The 14,973-nt window shown below is 36.3% G+C and overlaps 1 protein-coding gene and 1 pseudogene across 5 annotated transcripts in view; one reads left to right on the top strand and one right to left on the bottom strand.

Annotated features, from left to right (window-relative positions):
* The window catches only part of Zeb1 (zinc finger E-box binding homeobox 1), a 148,874-nt gene that overhangs the window by 63,733 nt on the left and 70,168 nt on the right, over positions 1 to 14,973 (bottom strand). The window lies entirely within an intron of this gene.
* Positions 6,219 to 6,360, top strand: LOC125367379 (annotated as a pseudogene).

Here is a 14,973-nt window from a genome sequence, read left to right as displayed (position 1 = left end):
CTTTGCACTAAAGATACAAAGGTAATGGTGGCTAAAAATGCTGATGCCTTAGCATGGATCAAATCACTAGTGGTAAACTATACTCTTGCTAACCTCATTACCACTCGCTGTCAGAAAAAAATTACATATAATGGTTTTAAGAATGTCCTTGGTGAAGTAGTAAAAATTAGCTTATTAAAAAGCAAGTGTGTGTGTGTGTGGGGGGGGGAGATTGGGGAGGAGGGAAAATGGGAGAAAAATGAGGGAGGTGGTAACAAGTTTGACAAGAAACGTACTCACTACCTTACCTACATAATGTAACCCCTCTGTGTATCACCTTGACAATAAAACTTAAAAAAAGAGCAAGTGCCCTTCTAACCTATTACGAAAGAAAAAGGCAGGTACACAAGATACTTTTATTAGACATCAGAAGGTAACAGTTGCCTTATGCAAAAACCTCCTGCAATTATTCAAGTTGCCAATGGAGGTAACTTTTCACATAGTGTACCAACTCAACTTGAAAAATACAACCAACTGACACGGTATGGTTATTCAAACAAAAGCATTTGGTAGATTTTTTTCTTAAAATCCACCAAGAAATCTAGTCACACCCAGAAAAAACAAATGGCTAAAATTTGTTGCCAATGCTAAAAACTGAGCTTTCAGATGTAAATTTTAATTTTGGAAGTCTGTTAAATTCCATCATGAGTTTCATAGCTTCCCAGTCTTCAAGAAGACCCTTCTGAAGTGACTGGGACTACTCCTAAATCTGGTAAAATGACATGCTTCAACATTTGGGAGATATGCATGATTTAGTGAACTATTAGTTGCCAAAGCATAATACAGATGTTTACAAATCAAAGTTGAAGGTGAACCCATAGCCTTTAATTCACCAAAACTACATACTACAAATCCACAGATAAGGTTACTTTGTTGCACTATTAAAATTTAAGAACCTGCTGCCTGATGAATTTTCACATAGTAATCAAAGAATAGCCAAATATATTTAAAAGGTGAATTCTAGCTACATGCCTATTTGAGACTAGGTTTTATTTATTTATTTATTTTGGCCAGTCCTGGGGCTTGGACTCAGGGCCTGAGCACTGTCCCTGGCTTCTTCTTGCTCAAGGCTAGCACTCTGTCACTTGAGCCACAGCGCCACTTCTGGCCGTTTTCTGTATATGTGGTGCTGGGGAATCGAACCCAGGGCCTCATGTATATGAGGCAAGCACTCTTGCCACTAGGCCATATCCCCAGCCCCTAGGTTTTATTTAATATGTGTTCAAACATAACAACATACAGAAGTCCTTCCTTTCACTTTCCATGGTTTCAGTCACCCACAGTCAACCTTGTCATACAATGGCAAATTACAGAATATACAATTCATAAATTTTAAAATTACATGCCTTTCTGAGTAGCATGATGAACCCAATTCTGATCTGTCCCGCCTGGGATGTGAATCACCCCTTCGTCCTGTGGATGTTGCATGCCCATTAGTCACTGCGCAGTCAGACTGCTGCCTTTTTTATCTGGGTACTGTATTCCACTGTTCATAATGGCCTCAAAGCACAATAGTAGTGATGCTGGCAATTTCAAAATGTGAAAGAGAAGGCAAAAAGTGCTTCCTTTAAGTGAAAATGTGAAAGTTATCAATAAAGAAAAAATCAAATTGAAAGTTGAGATTGCTAAGATCTATAGGAAGCACGCATAAGAAAAACAAGTGTCGGCAGGATTTGGTTCTTTCTGAGGCTTTAAGCAGTTAAGACTTTTCATCACAGTGACAAGTATCTGGGAAGGAGGGAGGAAAGATTCATGCTGGCTCAAAGTGGCAGAGGCTTTAGTCCATTGTGGTGGGTAGGGCACGGCAGAATGCAGTAGCTCATTTCATGGCTGCCAGGAAGCGGAGAAACTTTGCCTATAGGAGTGGGCTTCTTCGTGCTTCCCCCTTTTCCCATCGGAAACCCCAGCCGATGGGACAGTGCTGACTGCAACCAGGATAGGTCCTCCCTCTTTAGGTAATTTTCTCTGGAAAAGTCCTCACAGATACAAATAGAGGCGTAACTGACGAATCTCCCAAGCACTCCTCAACCCAGTCAAGGTGACAATCAAGACTGACTATCATGCGTGATTCTACTGGCAGAGGAGGGATGTATTCCCCACAGGTAATGTGACAACTATCGCACTGCAGTAGACTGAATGCAGTTTCTACTATGCCAGGCATTAAGAAATTTTTCAAGAAGTTATTTCTAATAAAAGTATTATATTAACATGTAGTAAATCAATACATATTGATGTTTTCTCAGTTTTAATGTGAATAAGTTAATATTGATAAAAATAACCAATATAGTCAAAGTTACTTTGGGACTGCCAATCATTTTAAAATAAAAAGATATTTAGAAAAGTAATTTCTGGCACTGGACTATTTAAGAAGGCAGCTACTAGTTTTACATATCTATCTGAAGTTAATTCAAAATATAAGTAAAACACAAAATGAAATTATTCATTCATACCAGACACATTCCAAATACTTAAACAATCACATGTGGCTAGTGGCTTATTATGTGTCTAACAGCTAATCTATCTTACCTAATGGGTACAAAACATTTCTATCATTACAGAAAGTTCTAAGAGGCAGTGCTATTCAGTGTTTATTTTAGGGGCAGCTAATTAGCATCTGGCTAAAGACTGTTCTAATGCGTTCATACTTATACCTGTGATAATGTTTTAAAAGGATATAGGCCTTTTGAGAGAAGAGATTAAAACACTGAAATGTATGTTTGTCACTACATAGTGATTTTTTATTATTACACATATGGTACTGTATCTTGTAAATATCTTTCATTTATATTCTCAGTATAAACATTTGGATAAGATGCCTGTAGAGCTCAATATTTAATTCAATATTTACTGAGTTTTAAATAAACTATGCACTATGTGATTATGTTCATTATCGTATTTCAATATAATTCTGTCTAAACTTACAAACACTGGTTCTTCACTTTTTCCCTTTTGTGTTTATAATTAACTTTGTCAATGATTCAGTGTTATTTTGTTTCATTTCACTTTCCATAATTAGGTATATAAAAACTATATTCTTGTCCACTGGTCCTAGAGTTCATAATTATGGAATATTAACTGTGACTCTCCTGTTTTCAAAGGAATCCCATTCATGTGGTTGAAAGTGATGTTTCACACTGGCATTGTTATGCATGCCTCTAATTTCAGCTACCTTTGAGGCAGAGGCAGGAGGCTTATGAGCTTGAGACCAGGTTGGGCAAAGTTAGCAAAACCCTATCTCAAAAGTAAAGAATGAAAGAGGTATGAGTGTTATGATCATATAAAGTAATATTTACTGAAATGAACTCCAAGAAATGGAAACAAGAGTTTTGTTTTAAATGTTTTTGTTTTCTTTACCTTTTGTCTTTTGGTAAGTTTATCTGTCTTTGGGAGGATGTAGGGGAGGCCCAGAGGGGTGGGACAAGGGGTGAACAGATGGAGCAACTAGACACTATGTTGAAAATGAACCATGCAACTTGTGGATGAAGATGGCAGGGAAAAACTGGGAGAGACTGAGAGAGGGGGTGATACTATTCAAAAAGAAATGGAGGGCTGGGGATATGGCCTAGTGGCAAGAGTGCTCCCCTCCTGTACATGAAGCCCTGGGTTCAATTCCCCAGCACCACATATACTGAAAATGGCCAGAAGTGGCACTGTGGCTCAAGTGGCAGAGTGCTAGCCTTGAGCAAAAAAAGAAGCCAGGAACAGTGCTCAGGCCCTGAGTCCACGGCCCAGGACTGGCCAAAAAAAAAAAAAAAAAAAGAAAGAAAAAAAGAAATGGACTCTTTACCTGACACATGAAACTGTCACTTCTCTGTACATTATCTTTACAGTAACAATTATACATATGTAATATATACATATATACATTAAAAAGAGGTATCGGTGTGACTCAAAGGGTCCAACACCTAATTAGCCTGTGTGAGGCCCTGGCTTTAATCCCTAGATCACACAAAAAGACAAGAAACTGATATTATCAGTAAATCATTGCATTTATTTCATGATTAAGTTTGTTTTGATTAAATTACTATCTGGAGTTCATTTAATTTACTGTATAGTTTTTGCACTTTTCTTTCTGATAATACTTATTTATAAACTGTAGTGAGTGGGGATTGGGAATGTAGCTTAGAGGTAGAGTGCTGGCCTAGCGTGCACGAAGTCCTGGGTTCGATTCCCCAGCACCACATAAACAGAAAAGGCCAGAAGTGGTGCTGTGGCTCAAGCGGTAGAGTGCTAGACTTGAGCAAAAAGAAGCCAGAAACAGTGCTCAGGCCCTGAGTCCACACCCCAGGACTGGAGGGGGAAAAAAAGTAGTGAGTGGAATTTCTAACAGTTATTAAAACTAAAGTTTAAAATGAACTTAGCTGAAGTACACTTAGGAGATTCTTATATACTAAGATCATTACAAAGCATTCTGGCTGCCAGAATATTATGGGTGGTTTGCAGGAACCTATCACTTTAGTGGTCTTCTATTACTGATATTAGTTAAGAGATTTATAGCGCAATCAATACACTTCTTACTTTCAGTTGCATTCAGGCAAGGGCACATTTATAAGAGGAAAAGTAACAGGAGAAGTGTTCTGGCCAGATGCATTTTCCTGGTCAACAACTAAGGTATGCATCTGGAACTAGGTAATACAAACACAAGTGTTCTTCCATTTTAGGGCTGTACATCATCCAATACACCTCATAGCCTCCTTCCAGAAAAAGAATAAAACTTCCTTCTTGAATTTTCTTTTTGGGCAACAGAAACAAAAAGTGCATAAAATCAGTATACTTTCTGTACAATAATAAACAGCATTATGGCAGTGCCAAAAAGCTGTATACCTATGCTGAATTAGAAACATTTCTTCAATGAAAGCAAATAAAATAATTTATATTTAAATAAAGTAATTTTTATAAACTAAACATTGTATTATGCTAGTTTCTAAAGCCTGTTTTCAATTTCTCGTGCCATTTAAGTTCAATGTGGAGTAGTATTATAGCATGACTCTGGAGACAAAAACTAGGGAATCTAACTTATTATGTAATCTTGTCTTTTAGAGTGGAGACCCACCTACCAGAAGTATCTGTTTAGATCAGAAGTAAATAAACTCCAACTTCAGATTTCTGTTGGAGAAGGTACTATACAATCTGGCATGAGAATTTCCAGGCCCCCATCCAATTACTCACAAACAGGATACGGGTGGGATTAGTCTGTGCACGAGGAACAGTTAGATCACAGGATGTCCCCAACTGGAAAACCTAAACACGAGAGATCTGTGCACTACTGTAGGGTTACAAAGTTAGACTAACTGAGATCACAGGATGTCCCCAACTGGAAAACCTAAACACGAGAGATCTGTGCACTACTGTAGGGTTACAAAGTTAGACTAACTGTATAATCAGAATGTCCTACAAATCTACAGACTTTGGAGTGCAGTTACACACATAAATCTGTCTTCTATGAACAGTGTCTTACAAAGCCAAAATGAGCCAGAAGTCAGTGAATCCACAGCTCTTCAAACTATTCTGTTTTCCCCAAGTATCTCTTAGCCAAGTACAGCTGTCAACTTAGTCACAGGGATGGAGTGAGGTTGGGGGTGAAGCCATATTTCCTAGGCCATATATTTTGTGTTCAACTTGCAATTTCAGTCTTCAGGTTAATAATGAGTACGTCACTGAACCATTCAACTGCATTGCCATTTTCAAGTTGCAAAGTTCTTTAGTCAGAACATTCTCAGAACACTATAAAACTGAGGAAATGATTGTTCTTTTTAAAGAGAAGGGCATATGCAGTTAAACAAATTATTCAAATTTACAAAGAGAGTCACTACAAAGAAATGATTAAATACAAGTCCATAGAGCTCTCACCACAGCACTATAGTATTGTAGGCATAAATAAAATACTCTTGGCTAGGTGTTTTGAATGTAAAATCACATTCTTTTTGCAACATCTTTAAACTGCTTATATGTATGTATATTAATTGTTTCCTATCTTAAAAAACCTAGTCTGATAAATATTTGTATTCCAACTTCTCATATGGAGAGGAGGCCTGGTCTAGACAAATAGGTACTACACGCTATCAAAATAAAGACTGTTGACAATTTTTCAGACTTAATAAAAATAAAATGAGGAAAATTTTAAGGGAAAATAAGTTTCAAACAAGACAGTTTATTTAAAATCTTTAAAAATAAAAACTATCGCTTCTCGGCCTTTTGGCTAAGATCAAGTGTAAAAATAAAAACAACTTATATAATGTAAAATTTGTTGCTAGGTGTGTGGAAGGTACCTCCTGTCTAGCAAGTCTGATTTCAAACCCAAGTACTCTAAAACAAAACAAAACAAGCTGTGGTGACTCTAATGCTACAGATTACAGCTAAGCAAAGTGGGCTGCGTGAGCAGTTACACAGTAGCAGGACTTTGCCATGCTAAGATATGTAGCTTATATGCTATGTCTCTTAAAATCAGGGGATATTCTTATTTATTGTAGAATATTTCCATAGCAATTTTCTATCATTATTTCTCTTAGCTTTATCTTTCATGAAATTCAATGTTCTCAAGTATAGTTTTGTGTCATATTCTTCTTAAACACAACTTCTTGGCTGTGTTGTAATGATAAAAAGAACTTAGTCAACTTTGAACCAAATGACAAAGTACTTTGAGTCATGAAAATCAATAGTGAAAAATCATTATGCTGGCTTACTTAAAATTTATAGAATCAAGGTGCATTGCATCCCTAAACTGACATGTTGATTTGAAACTTCTTTATACAAGTATTTACATAAAAATTTATTCAAAATTTTTAAATGCTTCCCCAGAGTTTCTTTCATTCTAAAAATGTTATCTTATTCAAATTCATGTTTTTTCATGTCTTTATATTGTTATTTTAATACAATATAAAGTTTATTGAACTATTAAGTGAATATCTTTTTATGTATAATGCTATCCCAAATTTCTACAGTATTAAAATTCTTCACAAAATAACAATTGCTTTCAAATTCTGGGTAAGAAAAGGAGCCTTTTCCATAGAAAACATGAAACCTTTAATCTCATAGGAAAACTTTAGACAGAAAGTTATCCTCCACTTAATTATGAATATTCTCGGGCTGGGGATATAGCCTAGTGGCAAGAGTGCCTGCCTCGGATACACGAGGCCCTAGGTTCGATTCCCCAGCACCACATATACAGAAAACGGCCAGAAGCGGCGCTGTGGCTCAAGTGGCAGAGTGCTAGCCTTGAGCGGGAAGAAGCCGGGGACAGTGCTCAGGCCCTGAGTCCAAGGCCCAGGACTGGCCAAAAAAAAAAAAAGAATGAATATTCTCTATTGTTTGAATGCTATACTATACTAACCTCATTCACTAAGCATAACTTGTTTATTAATTTGCCTGAAGGCTCAAATCTTTTATATCTTAAAACACAAAATAAAACAATAAATATTAAGATAGGCAAATCATTTTAATGAGAAAGACAAAGGCACTATATTATACCAAAAATCCATGTCAAAATGGAAATCTGCAGATTACAAAACTAAGATACATCTGAACATCATAAATGTTCTAATACAAGTTTTAGCCAGCCAGGATCTGTCTGGTTCCAATAACCTATTATTCACACCTCCTTAATCACTGCCAGAGTCTATTATAAATAGCCTCATACATTTTTAAGTAAGGTCTTTCTGAAATTAAACAAAGAAGGAAGTAAATACTCATAATATAAAGGATTCAAATCCTAATGTGCAACAGAACTGTGTATTGCTCGAATGCTTAATATAAACAAAGCTTAAAAAATCTTTAATTATGTCAAGCATACACTCTACGTATTTAGTAGAAACTAAATTGTAGCACTATTTAAACACAGATGCTTGGAGGAAATACCTTTCCCAACAAATTTCACTGATATTTCTGAGACCTTAGGCATTTTTTATGATCTAATAAAATAAAATAATCAATCTTGTTGATCTAGCTGAAGCAATTGCGATACAAAGTCATAATAAAAAGAATGGACTACAAGAAAAATTTATAGTCCTGCCACTGATGTCTTGGTTATGAATAACTCCATAGTGCTGATAATAAAAATGTATTTCTTCAACACACTAACACATGATATAGAAGAAAATGTAAAATGTTTTAATATCATGGTTAATATTTTTCTGGGAAAACTTAAACTATTAAAATTGAATAAAAGGGGCTAAAGTATCACGTAGCAGGCAAAGATGTAAAATAAGATGAAATCAACTGAGCAAAATGAAAGAAAAAGTACATGGATAACAAAAATAATAACAAAAGTAAAGTAGCTCCTGATGCTACCTTAAGGTACTTGATAAAATTGATCATTATAGAATCTCTAAGAAAAATGTAAAATATTCCTATTCCAGAACTATTTTCTACCATTATAGGATCTTCAATAATGTTTGAATATTCTCCTTTAAAAACTTATGTGGAGACCTTAAAAACAATTATACAAAGTAACTACAACCATATTTGCTTTTAGTTGACTATTTAAAAAAATCCTCAAGAAGGTTTCAAACTATCAATTATGATATTTTGTCTAGATGAACAAATTTGCTACTTTCCCCCACTTTTTACTTCAATAGTGCCTGCTTGCTGGACTCCAAAGACAAAAATAGTCCAGCTGGGGGAGGAAGAGAACCAAGTAACTGCTCAGTTACTTCGCCTAGACTCATGAATTTATTATACGGTAACCTTTTAAAAGTACACCTAAAATGCAAACTTTTGTTATCAGAATATTTGAAAATAAAAAAGAATTTAGAATGCAAGTATTATAGTGGAAAGCAGGTTTTACAATCTTTTAAAAAGTTACATGCATGTCCCAAAATTTATACTTAATCACTTATTTCCTTCACTTGTTTGCAAAGTCATTTGTTTTAAAATCATTGTTATACATAAAAATAATTTTTTATGTTTATCCATAATGGTACGTTATTTATATTGTTGGTCATGGGGCTTGAACTCAGGGTCTGGGTGCTGTCCCCAAGCTCATTTTTCTTAAGTGTAGTGGCTCTACCACTTTGAGCCACAGCTCTACTTTTGCTTTTTTTGGTGATAAATTGGAGATAAGAGTCTTCCGGACTTTCCTGCCTGGGATGGTTTGAAATGTGATCCTCAGATCTCAGCTGCCTGAGTAGCTAGAATACAGACATGAGTCACCAGCCCCAGTTCATAGATGATACTTTTACTTTTTAAATATATTTTATTGTTATTACGAAGGATTTAGAGAGGGGTTACAATTACATGCCAGGTAATGAGTACATACATTTCTTTTGAAACAGGGTCACCTCTTCCCTTGTTTTCTCCCAATTTTTCCCTCAGTAACTCCCTCACCCACAAGTTGCATAGTTCATTTTCAGCACAGTGTTTAGTATCATTAATACAGTTGTTCACCCTTTGTCCACCCTCATTGTTCCTCATTTCTGTGCTCCCTCTTACCCTCCCCCACACAAACTTACATATAAGAAATAAGGTCGGGCTGGGGATATAGCCTAGTGGCAAGAGTGCCTGCCTCGGATACATGAGGCCCTAGGTTCAATTCCCCAGCACCACATATACAGAAAACGGCCAGAAGCGGCGCTGTGGCTCAAGTGGCAGAGTGCTAGCCTTGAGCGGGAAGAAGCCAGGGACAGTGCTCAGGCCCTGAGTCCAAGGCCCAGGACTGGCCAAAAAAAAAAAAAAAAAAAGAAATAAGGTCAACAGCTATCATAGGACCATATAAAATGATGCTTATCAAAATAAACTCCAAAGAATTGAAGCTAGAGGTTTTTTGTTTGTTTTCTCCGTTGTTTTTGATTTCCATACCTTTTGTCTTGTACATAAATGATACTTTTAAAACAAAAACCAATTATGTTAACACATCATACTTAATGCTTTTCAAAAGTAAAAATTTTCAAAGATCTTCAGTAGATATGAAAATCTGAAGATGCTACATCTGATTTAGCTTATAGAAAATCAAACCATTTTCCTTACTAGTGCCAATATCAATAAGCTTAAAAGTATTCTGCATACATTCCTTAAACATGAACTGTGCTTTTAAAACATCTTCTTTTTGGTCTCCTCCTGCAAATCAGTTTCTGGTGTCATAATTCCTAACTTTTCTGTTTCCTAGATTTGGAACTTCACCCAAATGTGCAGAACTGCAATTAAGACCTTCTGTAACTGCTGTTCCCAGTATCAAGCACATAGCTTTTCCCATACTCTCTGGAGTGTCTTGCAAGGCTTCAAAACAAAAAGGCTTTGTCTCTGCTATAACATCTGTTAGGAAGAAGGGTCTTATGACTAAAATGTGCTGTCAGTAGGAGGAAATAAGAGCAGAGAATGCCAGATACAACTAGCTATCTAAGTGGCCACTTTACCAAGTGAAGATAGGTTTAAATAGGGTCAATGTCTGTTTCTAAAGGAATCAGATCTGTTTACTTGAAGTCACACAAGTGGAAATACAGTGAGTTGGGTTGGTGCAATGATTAATTCATTGATCTAAGTCATTCTCAGAGAATTTGTCATGTCAGTTACTAACAGTTAAAAACATGAGTTAAGTCTGTTTCCAGTCCCAAGGATTTCACTACTAGGGTGGATAGATATACAAACAAATAAATTCTAATGTGTTATTGTGGGTAACTGATAGAAACACCTGCAGCTCCAGGTAGAGAACAAAGAGAGAGGATTAAGGATGAACACTGGGGCAGGCTTCTAGAAATGGAAAGGCTTTTGTGGGGAGGTAATATCTAAGCCTATTTCCCTAAGCTAGGTTTTAATGGATAAAACAATCATATAAAAAGTGAAGGTCATTGTAAATAAAGGGAAAATTTCCCTTCAAGCAAATACTACCAATCTATCCTTAGGTTTGCTGCAGAAGAATGATGTCTTAAACTGTGCAGGATACTGGCTTTTGTTAGAAGGTAGAAGGTTGAATTCAGGCGGAAATGCTTTAATCTATTAAAAAAAAAGCATTTGGCTTCAGAAATATGATTTGAAACCATTGGTATATTTATACCACGGGCCCGTTTCAACCTATGGATGTCCAGTCTCTCTTAGTAAAAGTCACAACTACGTTTTTATTCTAAGGCACTTAAATACCAATAGGATAGTACTCCTTCTTACTATTGAGGCTGCACCTCCTAGACCTCCATGGCCCTGTGCCTCAAATCTGATAAGGTTTTCCCAACCCTCCTCAGGGTCTCTCCACTACTCAGGCATTGTATACCTACCTTGTGTGCAGGAGCTATGACAAGCTGTGGTCTGCCAGGCTTCTCCGAAATGTGTCAGAGTCATAAGAAATAGGCTTATAGGAAATGTTCAGTTTTTTTCATGTCTAATGTGTATGTGTTCTTCAGCAATAAATTGAAGAAAAAAAGTATCTGCTTCTGACTTTTACTTTTAGAATAAGTAAATTTGCCCTGATCCAGTAGAAAACAATCAATACAGAGTCAAGAAATAGATTAAACCACTGATGGATCATTTTGGGAAACCTCAACATCTATGAAATGAAGCAACAGTCATTCCAGTTCCTTCACAGAGACTAAGGTGAACATGACGGTTGATAGTCAAGAGACACTGGTGACTTCACACAAAGTCAAGAAAAACAGGCAAAATTCTAAGGCGGCTGACCCCCAGTGACACATGGCCTTATTTAGTCTCTAGTTAAGTGTGGACAGGACCTGTAAATATAAAGTATATCACTCTACTGATTAAGTTACCTAAAAATGTGACAAATTGAGGTAATATGTAATTAAGGTATATAACCAGTTGACTCTGTGCTTATCAAAGGAGAGTATCCTGGGTGGACCTGGTCCTGAGGAAGTAAACTTTGTGAAACAGGCTTTCCCTGAGCTCAGAGATTTCGGCAGAGGTTCTTCCTTCCACTGCTCTTGCAAAAGCTAGAGCATATGGAGAGAAACAACCACCTTTTTGTTTTCTTCTTTGGACAGTTTTGAACTCAAGAGTTTCGCTTTATTTCTTAGTTGGTGCTCTGGAACTTGAGCCACACCTTCAACTCTGTTTTTTAACTAGTTATTAACTTTTTTTCTTTTGAGACAGAGTCTCATGGTCTTTACTGCTGCTTTTGAACTGAGGTCCTCTGAATCTGTCTCCTGAGTAGCTAAAATTACAGGTGTTGCACCACTAGCAACCATCTAGCAAGGAACATCCTTTCCTTCTAGGTATAAGAAAGTGAATTCTCTTAGTAACCCAGATGAGCTTGCTCAGAAAGCTCTAAGATACATATGAGAACTCAACCTGGTTGACATCTTGATTGTAATATTGAGCACAAGACCAGCCCAATGGTGCCTTTACTTCTTACTCCTGGAAACTGTGAAAAAGTATATCTAGGTCTGACCACTAGATTTGTGGCAATGTTTTATTTAGTAATAGAATATTAGCACATGAAATCAGTACTCAATTTTACTAAGAGTTAAGGTAAACTGATATTCAATTGTTTAAAAATTGCCAGGTTGTGCCACATGTATTGGGACTTTTGGGGGGAGGGATTTATTTCAGCTAAGATCATCAAATAGAAATGTGACAGTAAAGGTTAAAATCAAGAAGATATAAGGAAAAGATGTATTTAAGTTGACAAGAGGATATGGATTAGATATGATTGTGTTCATGTGCTGAAAGCTGAGTCCCAAATGTGGTAGTGTTGAGCTAATGGAACTTTTAAGAGGTGGGTGGGGCCTAGTGCAAGGTAATTAGGACTTGTAGGCACCACCCTTGGAAATGATTAATGCTATTCTCATGGAGTGAGTTCGTTCTTGTGACATGGGCTGTTATAAAATAAGCCCACCCCAGACATTTGGCTCCCTTTTGCACATTGCCAGGTCCCGTTCACTCTTCTGTCTTGTCACATAGCCACTGGGGTACTCACCGAGGCTGAACAGATGGGCCTATTTTATGGTGGACTTTTAGATGCCTGCAAAATCATGAGCTAAATAAATATCTTTTCTTTCTAAAACACCTAGCATCAGATATTCTGTTTTAACAACAAAAAACAGACTAAGGCAGGTTCTCTAGGACATCTTAAATACCGAGGTTGAGATGCAGACTTGGTCTAGACCCCATCATAGACCAATATACTATGTGCATTCCTCTCTCCCGACCCACCACAAGTTAAAAGCTTCTTGGTGGCTGATATCTTATACATCAATTCTTTATCCTCAGCTTTTAGCTAATATCTGGCATATGCTAAATATCTTCTAAGGCAAATGACTTAATTTCATACTAGGTAAGATGAATAAACAGTTAAAAATCTCTGAAAATTAATATTAATATAATTAAGCACCATTTTGTGTAATACCTTGAAAATTTTAACTCATAGTTAATTTGAGATATTACGAGAGGCAATGATATAGTCATTATTTAGCTTATCTAAAAATCTCTTTCTGTGTATCTACTGTGTCGGAATAAGGTTAGAATAAGACCCTTCTATTAGCCTACTTAATGTTCCTGTATTAATTCCAGCTGTTCTCTCAGTAAGTCTCCATACATTAGCCAGAGTAACCCATCCCCTAAGAAGAAAAATTATCTTACATATCAACCTTGCCAAAAACTTGTAATGGTTTTTGTTCAACTAAGGATTCATTCCAAAGTCTTTCACTTAGCACTTCATCGTCAGGGCTCTGCCGCCTCCTTCAGTTGGATGTCCCACCATTCACTCAAACGCCTAGGAACATTTGTGATGCTATATTCCTTATTTGTAAGCTTCTACCCCTATCTACCACCTGTTTATCCTTCAGATCTCACCTTAAATGTCATGTCTTTTAAGATAGCTTAATATAAACGGCATCTTGTATATGGCATTTATCACTTAGCTTGCACATAATTTTGAATATCCATCTCTTCTGCTAATACTGAAAGCACCTTAAGATTGTGTCAGTTTTGCTCAGAAATACACTACTGATACAAACAGTATATATATTTATTTTTTGGTGTCGGTACTGGGGCTTGAACTCATGGCCTCACACACTTTTTCTCTCAAGGTTGGTGCTTTACCATGTGAGCCAGAACTCCATTTTTGGAATTTTTGCCAAATAGTCTCAGGAGTTTTTCTGCCCTGGTATGCTTTGAACCATGATCATCAGATCTCAGCTTCCTGAGTGCTGGGATAGTCGGGGTGAACCACTGTTGCTTGGCTAATTTGTAGATTTTCATTAAATAAAAATAAATGCCTACAACACTATCCAAACACAAATTAAAAGCTGTTCTTAGCACCAGTTAGAACCAAAGAGTCCTATTTAGTAGTATAATGTCCCTGCCTTGCTGCAAACACAATTCCTAACACCAGTGGAGTAGAGGAAACCATTCAAGCATCTTATCTAGATAGACAGACAGATGGCTATAGATGTTAAGTTCTGAAGAATTCTACAGCTAAGACCACTAGAAATTCATTATTGTTCACATTGTTACTGTCTAAATTTCTAAATACTATCAATAAGCATTTAAGTACTGAAAACATTATCTTATCATGTAAATATCACTGAGTAAAGAGTACTATTAACATAATTCAGAATAATGTATGATAATGTGAGATAAAACCACAAATTAACTAAAATACTCAATTTCCTGGTGGTGCTTTTAAGATATAGACTAAAAGAATGACCCAGGTCAGATGACTAAGCAAATCTAAACCTCAAGCTTCACAAATGCACTTTATAAATATTTAAGTGAAGAAGTACATCTTGGAGAGGAAAGATAATATGCTAAGACAAAATGTGGGAAGATATACATACTAGGATGAGAAAAATGTTACTGAGAGGATAGTGTGTTGAAGAGTTAAGAATAAGAGACTGCTGGAAAACTAAATTCTAGGCTGAGTTTTGTTTTGGTAGCAAACAGGGGACAATAATTCCTAGCTTGGAAAATACAAAAATACTGTGAAAACATGATATATCCTCCAATGTATAAATACAAATTCATGAATAAATGTATTTTTATGCAATGCAAGACTGA

Source organism: Perognathus longimembris, chromosome 18 (assembly GCF_023159225.1).
Source record: "Perognathus longimembris pacificus isolate PPM17 chromosome 18, ASM2315922v1, whole genome shotgun sequence".
Lineage (NCBI taxonomy): Eukaryota > Metazoa > Chordata > Mammalia > Rodentia > Heteromyidae > Perognathus > Perognathus longimembris.
The sequence above is the reverse complement of the archived record's forward strand: the minus strand, read 5'-3'. Positions and strand labels throughout refer to the sequence as shown.